Source organism: Leptonychotes weddellii, chromosome 6 (genome assembly GCF_054177405.1).
Source record: "Leptonychotes weddellii isolate Sample4059 chromosome 6, ASM5417740v2, whole genome shotgun sequence".
Lineage (NCBI taxonomy): Eukaryota > Metazoa > Chordata > Mammalia > Carnivora > Phocidae > Leptonychotes > Leptonychotes weddellii.
In genome coordinates this window covers 30764454-30770892 of record NC_138374.1, presented here as the reverse complement: position 1 = coordinate 30770892, position 6439 = coordinate 30764454, and positions in this window count along the sequence as shown.

Here is a 6439-nt window from a genome sequence, read left to right as displayed (position 1 = left end):
TGAAGAATATTTCATTGTATCCCCATGCCCCATCTGCTTTATCCACTCGTCTTTCAGTGGACACTTGGGCTGCTTTTACCTTTCGGCTGTTTGCATGCTGCCGACACAAGCTTCACCGTACAAATAGGTTTGAGTCTCGGCTTTCAGTTCTTTGGGGGTATATACCCAGAAGTGGAATTGCTGGATCGTATGGTAATTCTGTTGAATTTGGGGGGCGGGGGGGACTGGCTTATTCTCTTAGCACTTTTGCCTGCTTTCTCTACTTAAGAACGTGCACTTAGAACTTGGGGGACATCAGCATCATTTGGGATAGCAGTGCTTCGAATCCTTTCTCAGACTACATTTTTTCAAAAGCAAAACATGGAGGAAACCGTTGGGCCCATACCTGTTTGGCTGTTCTTGTCCTGTAGCGATGAGGACGATGATTAAGATACTGACTCAAATGAGCATTGCATGCTCGCTTTGTCTCCAGTACTGTTCTCCACACTTCTGCATATTTTAAATAATGTTATGTTCATAATCATTCCACGAGGATTATAGTCCCGGTTTTACAGGTGAGGAAACCAAGCCCCAGAGAAGCATAAACAATGCTGGGACAGACAGGCTCATTGAATTCAGCATCCCTGTCACAAAGGAGGGAAAAGAGGCTGCAGACGTGATACCCAAAGTCACAGCGTTATGCTGTGACCGACCCGGCTGAGCTCACAGGCTTCCAGACGTCTGGAATCCCCTGGCCCCACGCTCTCGCCGCCTCAAAGACAGGATTCCATTCATTCATTTTGTTTATCCTGTTGATCCAAGCGAAACCCCTTCTGAAAGGCTGCCGTGCAGCATCGGGATGCAGCTGGATATTCCTGGTCCTCTTCTTGATAATTACCGGGGCAGGACTTAGCTGAAATATGACGGGGGAGAGGATTATGGGTTTGGCTCTAGGATTTTGTGAAAACACATGGAAGTAGCACATTAATATTAGTCAAGGGCTGAATGGGCCTTTTTAAGAAGTTGAGATAAACTTTTTGGCAAAATCAGGTTGCCCTGAGAAGCATTCAGTTGACTGTGGAGTGGCTCAAAAAACTATACTTTTTCTTTCCTGTTAAGTTTATTTAGATAGTAAAAATCTGGAGTCTGTATCCCCCACGAAGTTGCACCCCTGAAGTTATGAGTTTGACCATACATATGGCGGGCCTGTGTTTTTCATTACATTCCCTTACTCGTTTGCTCTTGCAGTTAGTCCATGTTACATGTTTCTCTTGTGTTTTTCTTGAACTTCATGAACTCTGGCATTTCATTTCGGGGATGTATATCCAAGGGAAAAGCAGCCTTCCTTTGATCTTCCTTGGGACACCATTATGTTTAACCTAAGAAAGATTAGGGAGTTGCCATTCAATGCTGAACAAACACAAAACTCGGCTGCAAAGATGGTGGGTGCTTAATCTATTTACAACATCGACTCCATTATGAACTAATTCCACATCAAGCAGACTCTGAAAAGCATTCTTTGGAATGGAATTCCCATCTGCTTTGGGAGGCTACATGCATATGGTCCAGAGTACTGAACGTATTGGCCTCACAAAGAAATCTATTTAGCATGAAATACTTAAACTGTAGAGGGTTTTTAAACTTTGAAATCATTGTCAGTGTTGGTTCCCCACATGGCTGTCAAGTTGTACTTTCTCTGAACTGAACAGCAGTTTCTGGAAAGCACCCTTGCCTTCTCCTGGTATTTATAATAACATCTGCTCAACAGTGGTGAAACAAGTCAGCTCCAGTCTTTGGACAAACAACCCTCCGAGCCGGGGTGAACTCAGAGGAGCAAAGAGCTGCCACTTGGCCAGCAGCTGGAAAACCAGACTGCTCAGCTCCCCTCCGCTCCCTTTCCAAAATAGGCTTCAGAACTCGGCCCACCTTTTAAACAGCTCTTTAAAGCAACGTGCAGGTCTAATTGTGACATATATATATTTTTTTCTAGCCCTAAAATGAGAAAGGAAGAACAAAACAAAATCAAGTGTTAGCCTGTCAGGATTTTCAGTTCCCTGTCGCGCCCAAGACATTGATGGAGATTTATTTTCCTAAAGAAGACTCCAGTGGTAATGGTGACACTTGCTAGAATCAGTTAGGACTAAGTGGTGTTTAATTCACAGCGAAGCGACAATCTGACTGGACTGAGATTAGTTCCAGCTTTTAGCTATCATTTATAGGTCACCAGGCGGCTAACAACCTCAAATGAGGGACCATTATCTTTTGACAAGATGGAGCATTTTTCGGGGGGGATGGGAGGAGGGGGAGGGGTGCTACTCAGAAAGCCAGCTTAATACTCTCTCTGGGAATTATTTCATTTCTAATAGAGCTCCACAGCCACTTACTCAAAGGAACCACACTTGTGCATTCCAGTCAGGTCTGCTGAAGGCAAAGGAGGAAAAGACTTTCCTTATAGCCGTTCGTTGATCTACTCAGCAACTAGAGGCAAGCCTCCTCTTACCACGCTCTGCTTTATTGAACTTCATGGGTACTGCGTTTTTTACATTTGAAGGTTTGTGGCAACCCTGTGTCGAGCAAGTCGATTGGCACCATTTTTCCAACTGCATTTGCTCACTTTGTGTAATCACATTTTAGTCATTTAAAACTTTTTCATTTTTATTATTCTATTTCTTATGGTAATGTGTGATCAGTGCTCTTTGATGTTACTATTACAACTGTTTTGGGGTGCCATGAATTGCGCCCATATAAGACAGCAAACTTAATAAATGCATGTGTTCTGACTGCTCCACCCCATCTCTCTCCCTCTCCTCAGGCTTCCCTATTCCCTGAGACACAACAATATTGATATCAGGCCAGTTAATAACCCTATAGTGGCCCCCAAGTGGAAGGAAGAGTTGCGCATCTCTCATTTTATCTTTTTATTTAAAAAAATTTTTTTAAATTAACATATAATGTATTAGTTGTTTCAGGGGTACAGGTCTGTGACTCATCATTCTTACACAATTCACAGCACTCACCATAGTACCTACCCTCTCCAGTGTCCATCACCCAGCCACCCCATCCTTCCCACCCCCACCACTCCAGCCACCCTCAGTTTGTTTCCTAAGATTAAGAGTCTCTTATGGTTTGTCTCCCTCTCTGGTTTCGTCTTGTTTCATTTTTCTCTCCCTTCCCCTATGATCCTCTGTCTTGTTTCTCAAAGTCCTAGTATCAGTGAGGTCATATGATACTTGTCTTTCTCTGATTAACTTATTTAACTTAGCATAATACCCTCTAGCTCCATCCACGTTGTTGCAAATGGCAAGATTTCATTTTTTTTTTGATGGCTGCATAATATTCCATTGTGTGTATATACCACATCTTCTTTATCCATTCATCTGTTGATGGACATCTAGGCTCTTTCCATAGTTTGGCTATTGTGGACGTTGCTGCTATAAACATTGGGGTAGAGGTGCCCCTTCGGATCCCTACATTTGTATCTTTGGGGTAAATACCCAGTAGTGCAGTTACTGGGTCGTAGGGTAGCTCTATTTTCAACTTTTTGAGGAAGCTCCATACTGTTTTCCGGAGGGACTGCACCAGCTTCCATTCCCACCAACAGTGTAGGAGGGTTCCCCTTTCTCCGCATCCTCGCCAACATCTGTCATTTCCTGACTTGTTAATTTTAGCCATTCTGACTGGTGTGAGTGGTATCTCACTGAGGTTTTGATTTGGATTTCCCTGATGCCGAGTGCACATCTCTCATTTTAAATCAATAGCTAGAAATGATTAAGCACAGTGCGGAAGACACGTCAAAAGCCGAAAGAGGCCGAAGGCTAGGCCTCTTGAGCCAGTTAGCCCCGTTGTAAATGCAAAGGAAAAGTTCTTGAAGGAAATTCAAAGTGCTACTCCAGTGAACCCATGATAAAGAAAGCAGAACAGCCTCATTGCTGATACGGAGAAAGTTCTAGGGGTCTAGATAGAAGCTCCAACCAGCCACAACATTTCCTTAAGCTAAAGCCTGATCTGGAGCAAGGCCCCAACTTTCTTTAATTCTGTGAAGGCCGGGAGAGGTGAGGAAGCTGCAGAGTTTGAAGCTAGCAGAAGTTGGGTCGTGAGGTTCAAGGAAAGAAGCCATCTCCATAACGTAACAGTGAAGCAGCAAGTGTTGATGTAGAAGCTGCAGCAAGTTATCCAGAAGATCTTGCTAAGATAATGAAGGTGGCCGCACTCAACAACAGATTTTTCCATGTAGAGAAAACAGTCTTATATCAGAAGAAGATGCCATCTAGGACTTTCATAGCTAGAGTCGAGTCAATGCCTGGCTCCAAAGCTTCCAAGGACAAGCTCACTCTCTTGTTAGGGGCTAATGCAGCTGGTGACTTAAAGTTGAAGCCAATGCCCATTTATTCTACTAAAAATCCTAGAGCTCTTAAGAATTAGGCTAAGTCTGTACTCACTAAGCCCGCAGTATCTCTGAGGTATGCCTGTATTCCTCGAGGGAGGCACTGTGGGAGCGTGTATTGGTGGGGTTCCCTGGAAGGAAGGCTAATATTCAACCTGCACGCGCTGGTGTGGCCGTTCTAGGTTTATAATAGCCATTCTCCCCTGTGATGGGGTAAAGCCTCTATTCTGATTGGCTGGTGTCAGGGCCGTACTGATAGTTAAATATTCAAAATAACAGCCTTGCCTGGAGCAATGTTTTTTTGTGGAGCCTATTTTTTTTTCCTCCAAGATAATCTAGTTTTAAGTGAAATTGTCTCCCTTACATCATTAGAATGTCCCCTAAATTAGCTGAAAGCGGTCAACCTTCCGTTAATTATAAGCAAGATGATGTGATGTTCCAAGAAAGTAGCGGTTTGGGTGTAGGTCCGGTGTGACTCAGAAGGTTAGGAGTCTCGCTCGTCCATAGCTGAGCACCATGGTGACACCTGTCAACCCCCAACAGGGAGGGCCCAGGGGTCCCCACCCTGCAGCAGTCTGAAAGCACTGGAAGAACAGTGGCCCTGCCACCACTGTACATATCGGCTTTGACACTGCGCCTGACACGGTGGTAACGGACCTGTTTTCCTTCCTCCTGACTTCGAGACCCCCCCCTTCTTCTTTCTCGGTCTTGAGCAGGTGGAAGGCAGTCTTCTAGCTGTTTTTCTCCTGTTTAGTGAGTTTTGGAAGGAAAAGAGTCTGCTTTTATCTGCTTTTGGAACTAGAATATCAGATGTACCAGTCTGATGTAATACTGGAAGCTTCCATGTGTTGAGTACTGGCCAGGCCTCAGATATTGTAAAGGTGCTTTCCATACATGATTCCATTCAGCCCTCGCCTTAATCCAGTGAGGGAGGCATTATCGTTCCCAGGATGCAGATGAGTCTGAGGCATGACCAGGGGTACAAATCCACGCCTGCTGCTCTGGGGCAGCCTGGGGTGATCCCACAGGTGTTAACTCTGTCCTAAAGGAGCTTACAGTCAGTTGCGAAAACAAGCCACACCCGTTATCGCTACAAGGTGAAACGAAGTATAGCAATATTTCTCCAACTGGATCTCTTAGTTTTATTGTTATGAACCTCCAATGTTGATTTACTTTTATAAATTATTTCAATATGCACAAATACAAATCTTGCATAAGTTCCTTACACTGCTAGTATTTTGGTGCATTTCTTTATAGACCCATGTATTTTGGGGCTAATTTTATATAGATTTGTATATGATTTTTTGGGATTGTGTCTCATATTAGCATTTTCTGGTATCAGTAACAAAATGTTAAATTGATATATTTTCATCCTTTGCACCAATATAGGGATTTTGCCATATATTCAACCATTCCCCTCTACTTGGGCATTTAAGCTGTTTCTGATTTGTACCATTATGAAGCACACTGTCATGTACACTTTTGTACATGAACCTTGGGCTGCCTTTCTGATCATTTCCTTGGAGTTAATACTCAGGAGTGAAATTACTGGGTCAAAGGGCACAAACATTTGTTAGGGCTCTTAATGTATCTCTCCAGGAAGGTTGTATTAGTATGTTTGCCTCTGATATTGAAGGATCACTTTGGGGCCTAAGAGGTGTCAGGAGAAAGTGGCATCTGAACCAGAACTTCAAGGGTGGGCGGAGCTGTTACCAGTGCAGGTGGGTGGAGGCATTTCGGGCGGGTGGTAACATGCGCAGACTCAGGGAGGAGAGTACAAGGTGCCTGGGGAAATGGCGAGCATTCTGATTGAGTGAGTGCCATGGCTCTCCATTTTAGGTATTGAGCACACTTAGAATGTTAAAATTCGGGGGGAGAACATAAAATGTTCAAAACAGGCAACAACTCCATTTGCAACGACGTGGATGGAACTGGAGGGTATTATGTTGAGTGAAATAAGTCAAACAGAGAAAGACATGTATCATATGACCTCACTGATATGAGGAATTCTTAATCGCAGGAAACAAACAGGGTTGCTGGAGTGGGGGGTAGGGTGGGAGGGATGGGGTGACTGGG